General features: G+C 53.5%; 1 long non-coding RNA gene across 1 annotated transcript; it reads left to right on the top strand.

Moving 5' to 3' along the window:
* The first annotated feature begins 7,925 nt into the window (after positions 1-7,925).
* LOC144490634 (uncharacterized) lies at positions 7,926-12,598 on the top strand. Its single transcript, XR_013497313.1, has 4 exons — positions 7,926-8,061; positions 10,091-10,123; positions 10,798-10,834; positions 12,501-12,598. It is a non-coding gene; the product is annotated as an uncharacterized LOC144490634 (long non-coding RNA).
* Positions 12,599-17,509: the final 4,911 nt, after the last annotated feature.

Here is a 17,509-nt window from a genome sequence, read left to right as displayed (position 1 = left end):
ACGGGGTTAGATACAGAGTAAAGCTACCTCTACACTGTCCCCATCAAACACTCCCAGGACAGGTACAGCACGGGGTTCGATACAGAGTAAAGCTCCCTCTACACTGTCCCCCATCAAACACTCCCAGGACAGGTACAGCACGGGGTTAGATACAGAGTAAAGCTCCCTCTACACTGTCCCCCATCAAACACTCCGAGGACAGGTACAGCACGGGGTTAGATACAGAGTAAAGCTCCCTCTACACTGTCCCCCCATCAAACACTCCCAGGACAGGGACAGCACGGGGTTAGATACAGAGTAAAGCTCCCTCTAAACTGTCCCCCATCAAACACTCCCAGGACAGGGACAGCACAGGGTTAGATACAGAGTAAAGCTCCCTCTACACTGTCCCCCATCAAACACTCCCAGGACAGGGACAGCACGGGGTTAGATACAGAGTAAAGCTCCCACTACACTGTCCCCATCAAACACTCCCAGGACAGGTACAGCACGGGGTTAGATACAGAGTAAAGCTCCCTCTACACTGTCCCCCATCAAACACTCCCAGGACAGGTACAGCACGGGGTTAGATACAGAGTAAAGCTCCCTCTACACTGTCCCCATCAAACACTCCCAGGACAGGTACAGCACGGGGTTAGATACAGAGTAAAGCTCCCTCTACACTGTCCCCTATCAGACACTCCCAGGACAGGTACAGCACGGGGTTAGATACAGAGTAAAGCTCCCTCTACACTGTCCCCCATCAAACACTCCCAGGACGGGTACAGCACGGGGTTAGATACAGAGTAAAGCTCCCTCTCCACTGTCCCCCATCAAACACTCCCAGGACAGGTACAGCACGGGGTTAGATACAGAGTAAAGCTCCCTCTACACTGTCCCCATCAAACACTCCCAGGACAGGTACAGCACGGGGTTAGATACAGAGTAAAGCTCCCTCTACACTGTCCCCATCAAACACTCCCAGGACAGGTACAGCACGGGGTTCGATACAGAGTAAAGCTCCCTCTACACTGTCCCCCATCAAACACTCCCAGGACAGGTACAGCACGGGGTTAGATACAGAGTAAAGCTCCCTCTACACTGTCCCCCATCAAACACTCCGAGGACAGGTACAGCACGGGGTTCGATACAGAGTAAAGCTCCCTCTACACTGTCCCCCCATCAAACACTCCCAGGACAGGGACAGCACGGGGTTAGATACAGAGTAAAGCTCCCTCTACACTGTCCCCCATCAAACACTCCCAGGACAGGGACAGCACAGGGTTAGATACAGAGTAAAGCTCCCTCTACACTGTCCCCCATCAAACACTCCGAGGACAGGTACAGCACGGGGTTAGATACAGAGTAAAGCTCCCTCTACACTGTCCCCCCATCAAACACTCCCAGGACAGGGACAGCACGGGGTTAGATACAGAGTAAAGCTCCCTCTACACTGTCCCCCATCAAACACTCCCAGGACAGGGACAGCACAGGGTTAGATACAGAGTAAAGCTCCCTCTACACTGTCCCCCATCAAACACTCCCAGGACAGGGACAGCACGGGGTTAGATACAGAGTAAAGCTCCCACTACACTGTCCCCATCAAACACTCCCAGGACAGGTACAGCACGGGGTTAGATACAGAGTAAAGCTCCCTCTACACTGTCCCCCCATCAAACACTCCCAGGACAGGTACAGCACGGGGTTAGATACAGAGTAAAGCTCCCTCTACACTTTCCCCCCATCAAACACTCCCAGGACAGGTACAGCACGGGGTTCGATACAGAGTAAAGCTCCCTCTACACTGTCCCCCATCAAACACTCCCAGGACAGGTACAGCACGGGGTTAGATACAGAGTAAAGCTCCCTCTACACTGTCCCCCATCAAACACTCCCAGGACAGGTACAGCACGGGGTTAGATACAGAGTAAAGCTCCCTCTACACTGTCCCCCATCAAACACTCCCAGGACAGGTACAGCACGGGGTTAGATACAGAGTAAAGCTCCCTCTACACTGTCCCCATCAAACACTCCCAGGACAGGTACAGCACGGGGTTAGATACAGAATAAAGCTCCCTCTACACTGTCCCCATCAAACACTCCCAGGACAGGTACAGCACGGGGTTAGATACAGAGTAAAGCTCCCTCTACACTGTCCCCCATCAAACACTCCCAGGACAGGTACAGCACGGGGTTAGATACAGAGTAAAGCTCCCTCTACACTGTCCCCATCAAACACTCCCAGGACAGGTACAGCACGGGGTTAGATACAGAGTAAAGCTCCCTCTCCACTGTCCCCCATCAAACACTCCCAGGACAGGTACAGCACGGGGTTAGATACAGAGTAAAGCTCCCTCTACACTGTCCCCATCAAACACTCCCAGGACAGGTACAGCACGGGGTTAGATACAGAGTAAAGCTCCCTCTACACTGTCCCCCATCAAACACTCCCAGGACAGGTACAGCACGGGGTTAGATACAGAGTAAAGCTCCCTCTGCTCTGTCCCCCATCAAACACTCCCAGGACAGGTACAGCACGGGGTTAGATACAGAGTAAAGCTCCCTCTACACTGTCCCCATCAAACACTCCCAGGGCAGGTACAGCACGGGGTTAGATACAGAGTAAAGCTCCCTCTACACTGTCCCCCATCAAACACTCCCAGGACAGGTACAGCACGGGGTTAGATACAGGGTAAAGCTCCCTCTACACTGTCCCCCATCAAACACTCCCAGGACAGGTACAGCACGGGGTTAGATACCGAGTAAAGCTCCCTCTACACTGTCCCCATCAAACACTCCCAGGACAGGTACAGCACGGGGTTAGATACCGAGTAAAGCTCCCTCTACACTGTCCCCATCAAACACTCCCAGGACAGGTACAGCACGGGGTTAGATACAGAGTAAAGCTCCCTCTACACTGTCCCCCATCAAACACTCCCAGGACAGGTACAGCACGGGGTTAGATACAGAGTAAAGCTCCCTCTACACTGTCCCCATCAAACACTCCCAGGACAGGTACAGCACGGGGTTAGATACAGAGTAAAGCTCCCTCTACACTGTCCCCATCAAACACTCCCAGGACAGGTACAGCACGGGGTTAGATACCGAGTAAAGCTCCCTCTACACTGTCCCCTGTTAGCCGGGCTGCTGCTCTCTTTATTCTGGCTGGCGTACCTGTTCACTATGTTCGGTCTGGCCTGTCCTGTCCTCCATTGGGTCAGTCTCTGCGCTGTCTCCATTCAGAGAGGGAGTTGAACATGAAGCAGTGGAGACCTCTCCGGGACACTGCATTGTAGCTGGGTGTCTCCGCCAGTGATGTCAGAATGGGGGGGCTTACATCACAGAGCAAGGCCAGGCACGGGAAGGAGGGGGTCTATCGCCCCCGTCCCACCCAGAGAGAGACAGAGACAGCAACAGAGAGACTCCAACTCAGACGTGTTATCCTAGATAGAAAGAGAGGGTGAGACGGCACGGTGGCACAGCGGGTTAGCACTGCTGCTTCACAGCTCCAGGGTCCCGGGTTCGAATCCCGGCTCGGGTCACTGTCTGTGTGGAGTTTCTCCTCGTGTCTGCGTGGGTTTCCTCCGGGTGCTCCGGTTTCCTCCCACAGTCCAAAGATGTGCCGGTTAGGTGGATTGGCCGTGCTAAATTGTCCCTTAGTGTCCAAAGATGTGTTGGTTAGGTGGATTGGCCATGCTAAATTGCCCCTTAGTGTCCAAAGATGTGCGGGTTAGGTGGATTGGCCATGCTAAATTGTCCCTTAGTGTCCAAAGATGTGCGGGTTAGGTGGATTGGTCAACTAAATTGTCCCTTAGTGTCCAAAGATGTGCGGGTTAGGTGGATTGGCCATGCTAAATTGTCCCTTAGTGTCCAAAGATGTGTAGGTTAGGGTGGATTGGCCGTGCTAAATTGTCTCTTAGTGTCCAAAGATGTGCGGGTTAGGTGGATTGGTCAACTAAATTGTCCCTTAGTGTCCAAAGATGTGTAGGTTGGGTGGATTGGCCGTGCTAAATTGTCCCTTAGTGTCCAAACATGTGTAGGTTAGGTGGATTGGCCGTGCTAAATTGTCCCTTAGTGTCCAAAGATGTGTTGGTTAGGTGGATTGGCCATGCTAAATTGTCTCTTAGTGTCCAAAGATTTGCGGGTTAGGTGGATTGGTCAACTAAATTGTCCCTTAGTGTCCAAAGATGTGCGGGTTAGGTGGATTGGCCATGCTAAATTGCCCCTTAGTGTCCAAAGATGTGCAGGTTAGGTGGATTGGCCATGCTAAATTGTCCCTTAGTGTCCAAAGATGTGTAGGTTAGGGTGGATTGGCCATGCTAAATTGTCCCTTAGTGTCCAAAGATGTGTAGGTTAGGGTGGATTGGCTGTGCTAAATTGTCTCTTAGTGTCCAAAGATGTGCAGGGTTAGGTGGATTGGTCAACTAAATTGTCCCTTAGTGTCCAAAGATGTGTAGGTTGGGTGGATTGGCCGTGCTAAATTGTCCCTTAGTGTCCAAAGATGTGCGGGTTAGGTGGATTGGCCATGCTAAATTGTCCCTTAGTGTCCAAAGATGTGTAGGTTAGCGGGATTGGCCATGCTAAATTGCCCCTCAGTGTCCAAAGATGTGTAGGTTAGGTTGATTGGCCATGCTAAATTGTCCCTTAGTGTCCAAAGATGTGTAGGTTAGGTTGATTGGCCATGCTAAATTGCCCCTTAGTATCCTGAGATGTGTCAGTTAGAGGGATTAGCGGGTAAAATATGTAGGGATATGGGGGTAGGGCCTGGGTGGGATTGTGGTCGGTGCAGACTCGATGGGCCGAATGGCCTCTTTCTGTACTGTAGGGTTTCTATGATTTCTATGAGACAGGGAGAGAGTCAGAGAGAGAGAGAGATTCCGAGAGACTCCCCCAGACACGGTAACCAGTTAGACAGAGAGAGACAGAGAGAGACAGAGACCCGAGAGAGACAGAGAGAGAGAGAGAGAGAGAGAGAGACAGAGAGAGAGAGACAGACAGAGAGAGAGACAGACAGAGAGACAGACAGAGAGAGAGACAGACAGAGAGAGAGACAGACAGAGAGAGAGAGACAGAGAGAGAGAGAGACAGAGAGAGAGAGAGAGAGAGAAACAGCAACAGAGTGACCGAGAGTCCCCCCCACAACATCCTTTTCTTTTCTTCATCCGTGGGACATGGGCGTCTCTGACTGGGTCAGTATTCATTGCCCATCCATAGTTGCCCTTGGAGGGACAGTCGAGAGTCACCCACACATTGCTGTGGCTCTGGAGTCACATGTAGGCCAGACCGGGTAAGGACGGCAGATTTCCTTCCCCAAAGGGACATTAGTGACCAGATGGGTTTTTCCCCCACAATCGACAACGGGTCATCAGTAGATTCTTAATCCCAGATATTTTTTATTGAATTCTAATTCCACCATCTGCCGCAGGCGGGATTCGAACCCGGGTCCCCAGAACGTTAGCTGAGTTTCTGGGTTAATAGTCTGGTGCTTATCTGAGGAAGGATGTCCTTGCGATAGAGGGAGTACAGCGAAGGTTTACCAGGCTGATTCCTGGGATGGCAGGTCTGTCATATGAGGAGAGACTGAGTGGGTTAGGATTCTATTCACTGGAGTTTGGAAGAGTGAGAGGGGATCTGATAGAAACTTATAAAATTCTAACAGGGTTCGACAGGGTAGATTCAGAAAGAATGTTCCCGATGGTGGGAGAGTCCAGAACTAGGGGGTCATAGTTTGAGGATAAGGGGGTAAACCTTTTAGGACTGAGGTGAGAAGTTACTTCACCCAGAGGGTGGTGAATGTGTGGAATTCACTCCCACAGAAAGTAGTCTGTCCCTCTCTCTCGCCGTCTTTTTCGCTCTCTCTGTCTCTCTCTCTCTCTCTGTCTCAATCTCTCTGTCTCTGTGTGTCTCTCTCTCTGTCTCTCTCTCTCGCCGTCTTTTTCACTCTCTCTGTCTGTCTGTCTGTCTCTCTCTCTGTCTCAATCTCTCTGTCTCTGTGTCTCTCTCTCTCTGTCTCTCTCTCTCTCAGTGTCTCTCTGTGTGTGTCTCTATCTCTCTGTCTCTCTCTCTCTGTCTGTGTCTCTATCTCTCTGTCTCTGTGTCTCTATCTCTCTGTCTCTGTGTCTCTATCTCTCTCTGTCTCTCTCTCTCTGTCTCTCTCTCTCTCTCTGTCTCTCTCTCTCTGTCTCTCTCTCTCTGTCTCTCTCTCTCTCTCTCTCTGTCTCCTCCTGTCCCAGGAGTTGGGACGTCTTGTTGAAGTTCTATAAGACATTGGTAAGGCCACACTTGGAATACTGTGTACAGTTCTGGTCACCCTATTATAGAAAGGATATTATTAAACTAGAAAGAGTGCGGAAAAGATTCACTAGGATGCGACCTCTCTCTCTCTCTGACTCTCTCCCTGTCTCATAGAAATCATAGAAACCCTACAGTACAGAAAGAGGCCATTCGGCCCATCGAGTCTGCACCGACCATAATCCCACCCAGGCCCTACCCCCATATCCCTACACATTTTACCCGCTAATCCCTCGAACCTACACATCTCAGGACACGAAGGGACAATTTATCATGGCCAATCCACCTAACCTGCACATCTTTGGACACTAAGGGACAATTTAGCACGGCCAATCCACCTAACCTACACATCTTTGGACACTAAGGGACAATTTAGCATGGCCAATCCCCCTAACGTACACATCTTTGGACACGAAGGGACAATTTAGCATGGCCAATCCACCTAACCCGCACATCTTTGGACACGAAGGGACAATTTAGCATGGCCAATCCACCCTAACCTGCACATCTTTGGACACTCAGGGACAATTTAGCATGGCCAATCCACCTAACCCGCACATCTTTGGACACGAAGGGACAATTTAGCATGGCCAATCCACCTAACCTACACATCTTTGGACACTAAGGGGCAATTTAGTATGGCCAATCCACCTAACCTACACATCTTTGGACACTAAGGGACAATTTAGCACGGCCAATCCACCCTAACCTGCACATTTTTGGGAGGGATTCAGGATTCAATCCTGGACCGGGGAGCGGCCCGGGCTTGGAGGGCCGAAGGGCCTGTTCCTGTGCTGTATTGTTCTTTGTTCTTGTTCTTTGACCGGGACTTGATGGTTTGAGTTATAAGGAGAGGCGGGATAGACTGGGACTTTTTTCTCTGGAGCGTCGGAGGCTGAGGGGTGATCTTATAGAGGTCTATAAAATAATGAGGGGCACAGATCAGCTAGATAGTCAATATCTTTTCCCAAAGGTAGGGGAGTCTAAAACTAGAGGGCATAGGTTTAAGTTGAGAGGGGAGAGATACAAAAGGGTCCAGAGAGGCAATTCTTTCACACAGAGGGTGGTGAGTGTCTGTAACGAGCTGCCAGAGGTAGTAGTAGAGGCGGGTACAGTTTTGTCTTTTAACAAGCTGTTACATGGGTACGATGGGTATAGAGGGATATGGGCCAGACGCGGGCAATTGGGATTGGCTTAGGGGTTACAAAAAAAGGGGCAGCATGGACAAGTTGGGCCGAAGGGCCTGTTTCCATGCCGTAAACCTCTGACTCTGAAGGGATCGAGGGCGGGGGAAGCGGGGGATCAAGGATATGGAATTCCTCGGCTCTATCTTGTCCATTCCAAGCCTTTCCAATGCCTTCTCTGGGTGACCTCCCCAGGAGGGGTTGGAACAGCTGCGGTGCCACCAGGTGCCAGTGTGGTGGCGCTGCGACTGGGAGGCCAGGCCCTGCTCCTCCCTGCCTTGGTCCCTCTTGCTCCGCCCCCTTTTGTTGGCGTTTGTGATCAGCAGGAGGCGGCCATCTTTGAGACTGGCATCTTGGGCTGGTTGCAGTGGGAACAGATTGGAAGGGGGAAGTGGAGGGTCTTTTTTTGCAGGAAGGAGGGGGTTTTGGAGGAGGGTTTTTTTTGCAGGAGGTGGAGGGGGAGGGGGGAGAGTTTTGGAGGTGGAGGGGGACCTTCTGCACCCCCCTCTTTTTGCAAATTATTGAGGCAAAGAGGAAGGAACTGCCATGGAGGCTAATGCAATGTTGGACCCCTCAAGTGAGGGGGGGACCCTCCAGGAATCCTCAGGTGAGGCAGGGGGGGTGACCTATCCTGATTTCCCCTCCCCATTTAGGCCTCAGGACCCTCCAACTGGCCTCAGGACCCTCCAGTTGGCCTTTGGACCCTCTACGTGATCTTCAGACACTCAATTTGCCTTAAGGACCGTCCAGTTGGTCTTTGGACCCTCCACGAGATCTTGAGGCACTCCAGTTGGCCTCAGGACCCTCCAGTTGGCCTTTGGACCCTCTACGTGATCTTCAGACACTCGATTTGCCTTAAGGACCGTACAGTTGGTCTTTGGACCCTCCACGAGATCTTGAGACACTCCAGTTGGCCTCAGGACCCTCCAGTTGACCGTTGGACCTTCTATGAGATCTTGAGACACACCAGTTGGCCTCAGGACCCTCCAGTTGGTCTTTGGACCTTCCGTGCGATCTTGAGACACTCCAGTTGGCCTCAGGACCCTCCAGTTGGTCTTTGGACCTTCCGTGCGATCTTGAGACACTCCAGTTGGCCTCAGGACCCTCCAGTTGATCGTTGGACCTTCCATGCGATCTTGAGACACACCAGTTGGCCTCAGGACCCTCCAGTTGGTCTTTGGACCTTCCATGCGATCTTGAGACACACCAGTTGACCTCAGGATCCTACAGTTGACCTTGGGATGGTTCAGTTGGTCTTGGGGACCCTGAGGTTAACCTCAGGTCACTCCAATTGGCATCAGAACCGTACGCGGTCCCAGAATCCCTCTAGTCAGCATCAGCACCCCTCCGTTAGCCTGGGACCAGTGGGGGGGGCAGGCTGCAGGACAGAGGTTTGGGTTGACTTTTTACAGTACGGCGCTCCCTCAGCACCGACCCTCCCACAGTGCGGCGCACCCTCAGCACTGACCCTCCCACAGTGCGGCGCTCCCTCAGCACCGACCCTCCCACAGTGCGGCGCACCCTCAGCACCGACCCTCCCACAGTGCGGCGCTCCCTCAGTACTGACCCTCCCACAGTGCGGCGCTCCCTCAGCACTGACCCTCCCACAGTGCGGCGCTCCCTCAGCACCGACCCTCCCACAGTGCGGCGCTCCCTCAGCACTGACCCTCCCACAGTGCGGCGCACCCTCAGCACCGACCCTCCCACAGTGCGGCGCTCCCTCAGTACTGACCCTCCCACAGTGCGGCGCTCCCTCAGCACTGACCCTCCCACAGTGCGGCGCTCCCTCAGCACCGACCCTCCCACAGTGCGGCGCTCCCTCAGCACTGACCCTCCCACAGTGCGGCGCTCCCTCAGCACTGACCCTCCCACAGTGCGGCGCTCCCTCAGCACCGACCCTCCCACAGTGCGGCGCTCCCTCAGCACCGACCCTCCCACAGTGCGGCGCTCCCTCAGCACTGACCCTCCCACAGTGCGGCGCTCCCTCAGCACTGACCCTCCCACAGTGCGGCACTCCCTCAGCACTGACCCTCCCACAGTGCGGCGCTCCCTCAGCACTGACCCTTCCACAGTGCGGCGCTCCCTCAGCACCGACCCTCCACAGTGCGGCGCTCCCTCAGCACTGACCCTCCCACAGTGCGGCGCTCCCTCAGCACCGACCCTCCCACCGTGCGGCGCTCCCTCAGCACTGACCCTCCCACAGTGTGGCGCTCCCTCAGCACCGACCCTCCCACAGTGCGGCGCTCCCTCAGCACTGACCCTCCCACAGTGCGGCACTCCCTCAGCACTGACCCTCCCACAGTGCGGCGCTCCCTTACACTGACCCTCCCACAGTGCGGCGCTCCCTTACACTGACCCTCCCACAGTGCGGCGCTCCCTCAGCACTGACCCTCCCACAGTGCGGCGCTCCCTCAGCACCGACCCTCTCACAGTGCGGCGCTCACTCAGCACTGACCCTCCCACAGTGCGGCGCTCCCTCAGCACCGACCCTCCCACAGTGCGGCGCTCCCTCAGCACCGACCCTCCCACAGTGCGGCGCTCCCTCAGCACTGACCCTCCCACAGTGCGGCGCTCCCTCAGCACTGACACTCCCACAGTGCGGCGCTGCCTCTAATTCTCTCTCTCTCTCTGTCTAGATGAAGATGATGTTCCACGAAGCATAATTCCAGGTGAGGGTCCCTTCAGACAGAATCCCCATATCCCCTCGATTCCCCCTCCCTCCCCCCACACACTCCCCGTATCCCCTCGATTCCCCCTCCCTCCCCCCCGCACTCTCCCCGTATCCCCTCGATTCCCCCTCCCTCCCCCCCGCACTCTCCCCGTATCCCCTCGATTCCCCCTCCCTCCCCCCCGCACTCTCCCCGTATCCCCTCGATTCCCCCTCCCTCCCCCCGCACTCTCCCCGTATCCCCTCGATTCCCCCTCCCTCCCTCCCTCCCCCCCGCACTCTCCCCGTATCCCCTCGATTCCCCCTCCCCTCCCCTCGCACTCTCCCCGTATCCCCTCGATTCCCCCTCCCCTCCCCCCCCCCCCCCGCACTCTCCCCGTATCCCCTCGATTCCCCCTCCCTTCCTCCCCGCACTCTCCCCGTATCCTCTTGATTCCCCCTCCCTCCCCCCCCGCACTCTCCCCGTATCCTCTCGATTCCCCCTCCCTCCCCCCCCGCACTCTCCCCGTATCCTCTCGATTCCCCCTCCCTCCCCCCCGCACTCTCCCCATATCCTCTCGATTCCCCCTCCCTCCCCCCCGCACTCTCCCCGTATCCTCTCGATTCCCCCTCCCTCCCCCCGCACTCTCCCTCGATTTCCCCCTCCATCCTAAACAGACTTTTTTTTCCCTACAGAACGTGGAAGGAGCTGTAGAAATTTGACTGGATTCTGGTAAGCGGGAAGCGGAATATCTAACGCCGTGCTGTCCCTGTCCTGGGAGCCTGGGAGTGTTTGATGGGGGACAGTGTAGAGGGAGCTTTACTCTGTATCGAACCCCGTGCTGTAGCTGTCCTGGGAGTGTTTGATGGGGGACAGTGTAGAGGGAGCTTTACTCTGTATCTAACCCCGTGCTGTACCTGTCCTGGGAGTGTTTGATGGGGGACAGTGTAGAGGGAGCTTTACTCTGTATCTAACCCCGTGCTGTACCTGTCCTGGGAGTGTTTGATGGGGGACAGTGTCGAGGGAGCTTTACTCTGTATCTAACCCCGTGCTGTACCAGTCCTGGGAGTGTTTGATGGGGGACAGTGTAGAGGGAGCTTTACTCTGTATCGAACCCCGTGCTGTAGCTGTCCTGGGAGTGTTTGATGGGGGACAGTGTAGAGGGAGCTTTACTCTGTATCTAACCCCGTGCTGTACCTGTCCTGGGAGTGTTTGATGGGGGACAGTGTAGAGGGAGCTTTACTCTGTATCTAACCCCGTGCTGTACCTGTCCTGGGAGTGTTTGATGGGGGACAGTGTCGAGGGAGCTTTACTCTGTATCTAACCCCGTGCTGTACCAGTCCTGGGAGTGTTTGATGGGGGACAGTGTAGAGGGAGCTTTACTCTGTATCTAACCCCGTGCTGTACCTGTCCTGGGAGTGTTTGATGGGGGACAGTGTAGAGGGAGCTTTACTCTGTATCCAACCCCGTGCTGTACCTGTCCTGGGAGTGTTTGATGGGGACAGTGTAGAGGGAGCTTTACTCTGTATCTCACCCCGTGCTGTACCTGTCCTGGGAGTGTTTGATGGGGGACAGTGTAGAGGGCGCTTTACTCTGTATCTAACCCCGTGCTGTACCTGTCCTGGGAGTGTTTGATGGGGGACAGTGTAGAGGGAGCTTTACTCTGTATCTAACCCCGTGCTGTACCTGTCCTGGGAGTGTTTGATGGGGACAGTGTAGAGGGAGCTTTACTCTGTATCTAACCCCGTGCTGTCCCTGTCCTGGGAGTGTTTGATGGGGGACAGTGTAGAGGGAGCTTTACTCTGTATCTAACGCCGTGCTGTACCTGTCCTGGGAGTGTTTGATGGGGGACAGTGTAGACGGAGCTTTACTCTGTATCTAACCCCGTGCTGTCCCTGTCCTGGGAGTGTTTGATGGGGGACAGTGCAGAGGGAGCTTTACTCTGTATCTAACGCCGTGCTGTACCTGTCCTGGGAGTGTTTGATGGGGACAGTGTAGAGGGAGCTTTACTCTGTATCTAACCCCGTGCTGTACCTGTCCTGGGAGTGTTTGATGGGGGACAGTGTAGAGGGAGCTTTACTCTGTATCTAACCCCGTGCTGTACCTGTCCTGGGAGTGTTTGATGGGGGGACAGTGTAGAGGGAGCTTTACTCTGTATCTAACCCCGTGCTGTACCTGTCCTGGGAGTGTTTGATGGGGGACAGTGGAGAGGGAGCTTTACTCTGTATCTAACCCCGTGCTGTACCTGTCCTGGGAGTGTTTGATGGGGACAGTGTAGAGGGAGCTTTACTCTGTATCTAACCCCGTGCTGTACCTGTCCTGGGAGTGTTTGATGGGGGACAATGGGGTTCAGAGTGAGCTGGATTCTGACTGTTTCTGTCCTGTTCTCTATTGGAAGGATTCTTGGACTCTGTAATAACTTTTCCTACGTGATAATGCTCAGCGCTGCTCACGATATCTTGTCAGGAGAGGGAGACCCTAACGCTACCGCGCAGGTGAGTGTGAATCCGCGCTGTGTTCTTGTCATCGCTTTCTGGCAAGGATGCTCCGCAAAGCCCTTGTCCTCTTTGTTGCTACCAGAGCAGGTTAGAACATAGAACAGTACAGCACAGAACAGGCCCTTCGGCCCACGATGTTGTGCCGAGCTTTATCTGAAACCAAGATCAAGCTATCCCACTCCCTATCATCCTGGTGTGCTCCATGTGCCTATCCAATAACCGCTTAAATGTTCCTAAAGTGTCTGACTCCACTCTCACTGCAGGCAGTCCATTCCACACCCCAACCACTCTCTGCGTAAAGAACCTACCTCTGATATCCTTCCTGTATCTCCCACCACGAACCCTATAGTTATGCCCCCTTGTAATAGCTCCATCCCACCCGAGGAAACAGTCTTTGAACGTTCACTCTATCTATCCCCCTTCATCATTTTATAAACCTCTATTAAGTCTCCCCTCAGCCTCCTCCGCTCCAGAGAGAACAGCCCTAGCTCCCTCAACCTTTCCTCATGAGACCTACCCTCCAAACCAGGCAGCTTCCTGGTAAATCTCCTCTGCACTCTTTCCAGCGCTTCCACATCCTTCTTATAGTGAGGTGACCAGAACTGCACACAATATTCCAAATGTGGACTCACCAAGGTCAGAGGCTGGGAATCCTGCGGAGAGTACCTCCGCTCCGCTCCCCTCCCCTCCCCTCCCCTCCCCTCCCCTCCCCTCCCCTCCCCTCCCCTCCGCTCCGCTCCCCTCCCCTCCCCTCCCCTCCCCTCCCCTCCGCTCCGCTCCGCTCCCCTCCCCTCCGCTCCGCTCCCCTCCCCTCCCCTCCGCTCCCCTCCCCTCCGATCCCCTCCCCTCCGATCCCCTCCCCTCCGCTCCCCTCCCCTCCGATCCCCTCCGCTCCCCTCCCCTCCCCTCCCCTCCCCTCCCCTCCCCTCCCCTCCCCTCCCCTCCGCTCGTCTGTCCCACCATCTACAAGGACACAAGTCAGGAGTGTGATGGAATAACTCTCCACTCGCCTGGATGGGTGCGGCTCCCAACGACACTGGAGAAGCTCCACACCATCCAGGACAAAGCAGCCCCTTCGTGCCCAAAGATGTGTAGGTTCGGTGGATTGGCCGTGCTAAATTGTCCTTTAGTGTCCAAAGATGTGCAGGTTAGGGTGGATTGGCCATGCTAAATTGTCCCTTAGTGTCCAAAGATGTGTAGGTTAGGTGGATTGGCCATGCTAAATTGCCCCTTAGTGTCCAAAGATGTGTAGGTTAGGGGGATTGGCCATGCTAAATTGTCCCTTAGTGTCCAAAGATGTGTAGGTTAGGTGGATTGGCCATGCTAAATTGCCCCTTCGTGTCCAAAGATGTCCAGGTTAGGTGGATTGGCCATGCTAAATTGCCCCTTAGTGTCCAAAGATGTGTAGGTTAGGGGGATTGGCCATGCTAAATTGTCCCTTAGTGTCCAAAGATGTGTAGGTTAGGGGGATTGGCCATGCTAAATTGCCCCTTAGTGTCCAAAGATGTGGAGGTTAGGTGGATTGGCCATGCTAAATTGCCCCTTCGTGTCCAAAGATGTCCAGGTTAGGTGGATTGGCCATGCTAAATTGTCCCTTAGTGTCCAAAGATGAGTAGGTTAGGTGGATTGGCCATGCTAAATTGCCCCTTCGTGTCCAAAGATGTCCAGGTTAGGTGGATTGGCCATGCTAAATTGCCCCTTAGTGTCCAAAGATGTGTAGGTTAGGGGGATTGGCCATGCTAAATTGTCCCTTAGTGTCCAAAGATGTGTAGGTTAGGGGGATTGGCCATGCTAAATTGCCCCTTAGTGTCCAAAGATGTGTAGGTTAGGTGGATTGGCCATGCTAAATTGCCCCTTCGTGTCCAAAGATGTCCAGGTTAGGTGGATTGGCCATGCTAAATTGCCCCTTAGTGTCCAAAGATGTGTAGGTTAGGGGGATTGGCCATGCTAAATTGTCCCTTAGTGTCCAAAGATGTGTAGGTTAGGTGGATTGGCCATGCTAAATTGTCCCTTAGTGTCCAAAGATGTGTAGGTTAGGTGGATTGGCCATGCTAAATTGTCCCTTAGTGTCCAAAGATGTGTAGGTTAGGGGAATTGGCCATGCTAAATTGCCCCTTAGTGACCAAAGATGTGTAGGTTAGGGGAATTGGCCATGCTAAATTGTCCCTTAGTGTCCAAAGATGTGCATCCACTCGCCTGGATGGGTGCAGCTCCAACAACACTGGAGTAAGTCCTCCCCTGGTTCGATCGACCAAAATGCATCACCTCGCATTTATCTAGAACAAAGAAAATTCCAGCACAGGAACAGGCCCTTCGGCCCCTCCTGCACCGACCATGCTGTCCCCGACTGAACTAAAACCCCCTACCCTTCCGGGGACCGTATCCCCCTATTCCCATCCTATTCATGGATTTGTCCAGACGCCCCTTAAAACTCACGACCGTATCCGCTTCCACTCCCTCCCCCGGCAGCGAGTTCCAGGCACCCACCACCCTCTGTGTAAAAAATCTGCCTCGTACATCTCCTTTAAACCTTGCCCCTCGCACCTTAAACCTGTGCCCCCCGAGGAACTGACTCTTCCACCCTGGGGGAAAAAGCTTCTGACTATCCACTCTGTCCCTCATAATCTTGTAGACTTCTATCAGGTCTCCCCTCAACCTCCAGTGAGAACAAACCAAGTTTCTCCAACCTCTCCTCATAGCTAATGCCCTCCATACCAGGCAACATCCTGGTAAATCTTTTCTGTAACCCTCTCCAAAGCCTCCACATCCTTCTGGTAGTGTGGCGACCAGAATTGAACACTATATTCCAAGTGTGGCCTAACTAAGGTTCTATAAAGCTGCAACATGACTTGCCAATTTTTAAACTCAATGTCCCGGCCGATGAAGGCAAGCATGCCGTATGCCTTCTTGACTCCTTCTCCACCTGCGTTGCCACTTTCAGTGACCTGTGTACCTGTACACCCAGATCCCTCTGCCTATCAATACTCCTAAGGGTCCTGCCATTTACTGTATATTTCCTATCTGTATTAGACCTTCCAAAATGCATCACCACACATTTATCTAAATTAAACTCCATCTGCCATTCGTCAGCCCACTGGCCCAATTGATCAAGATCCTGTTGCAATTGGAGATAACTTTCTTCACTGTCCACTGTGCCACCAATCTTGGTGTCATCTGCAAACTTACTAACCATGCCCCCTATATTCTCATCCAAATCATTAATATAAATGAGGTTGAGAAGTTGGAATGTGATGGCAAGGATATAATATTGTCAAAATGCTCGAGGACAACTTTTATCCTCGATACTCCGATTTATAAAGGCCAATGTACCAAAGGCACTCTCTTTACAACTCAATCCATCAAGTCCCGGGAGCATCCTAGTAAATCTTTTCCGCACTCTTTCTAGTTTAATAATATCCTTTCTATAATAGGGTGACCAGAACTGTACACAGTATTCCAAGTGTGGCCTTACCAATGTCTTGTACAACTTCAACAAGACGTCCCAACTCCTGTATTCAATGTTCTGACCGATGAAACCAAGCATGCCGAATGCCTTCTTCACCACTCTGTCCACCTGTGTCGCCACTTTCATGGAGCTATGAACCTGTCACCCCGAGATCTCTTTGTTCTGTAACTCTCCCCCAACGCCCGACCATTAACTGAGTAAGTCCTGCCCTGGTTCGATCGACCAAAATGCATCACCTCGCATTTGTCTGAATTAAACTCCATCTGCCATTCGTCAGCCCACTGGCCCAATTGATCAAGATCCCGTTGCAATCGGAGATAACTTTCTTCACTGTCCGCTATGCCACTCGCCTGTGAATCGATGATACACTCTGGGCATTCCTGTGGGCTGGGTCATGGACCCGTCCAACTGAGGGAATGTACCCTTAGGGCCTCGGGGGTGGGGGTTGGGGGGCAGGCGGGGGCGGGAGGTGGGGTTGGGGAGGGGGGTTGCTGCTGCGACTTGAACCCACCTCCCTGCAGCATCTCCTACAGGGTCCCCCCCCAGGAAGGGAGGGAGGGGCTGAGTGAGGTTGAACTCTCACCTCCTGAATCTCACCCCCCCTCCCACACCACCAGCCCCCCCCCCCCCCAAACGCTGGGATCTCTCGTTGGAATCTCTGTGGTGGAGAGGGGAGAGAAAGGCTGATGTGAAGACATGGAACAGACATGTCACCACCATTGAAACTGACATGTCACTGACATGGAGCCAACATAGAACTGACATGTTACACTCATGTCACTGACATGGAACCAACACAGAACTGACATGTTACACTCATGTCACTGACATGGAACCAACATAGAACTGACATATTACTGACATGGAACCAACATAGAACTGACATGGTACGTAACATGGAGCCAACATAGAACTGACATGGAACCACAATGAAATTGACATGTAACTACCATGAAACTCCTGTGTTACTAACATGTTCCCGCTCTAGAAATCATAGAAACCCTACAGTGCAGAAGGAGGCCATTCGGCCCATCGAGTCTGCACCGACCACAATCCCACCCAGGCCCCACCCCCACATATTTTACCCGCTAATCCCTCTAACCTACGCATCCCAGGACTCTAAGGGGCATTTTTTAACCTGGCCAATCAACCTAACCCGCACATCTTTGGACTGTGGGAGGAAACCGGAGCACCCGGAGGAAACCCACGCAGACACGGGGAGAATGTGCAAACTCCACACAGACAGAGACCCAAGCCGGGAATCGAACCCAGGACCCTGGAGCTGTGAAGCAGCAGCGCTAACCCACTGTGCTACCGTGCCGCCAAAGTGTCCAAAGATGTGTAGGTTAGGTGGATTGGCCATGCCAAATTGAGACAGAGAGAGGGACAGAGAGAGAGAGAGGGACAGAGAGAGAGAGAGGGACAGAGAGAGAGAGAGGGACA

Source organism: Mustelus asterias, unplaced genomic scaffold, assembly GCF_964213995.1.
Source record: "Mustelus asterias unplaced genomic scaffold, sMusAst1.hap1.1 HAP1_SCAFFOLD_3535, whole genome shotgun sequence".
Classification (NCBI taxonomy): Eukaryota; Metazoa; Chordata; class Chondrichthyes; order Carcharhiniformes; family Triakidae; genus Mustelus; species Mustelus asterias.
The sequence above is the reverse complement of the archived record's forward strand: the minus strand, read 5'-3'. Positions and strand labels throughout refer to the sequence as shown.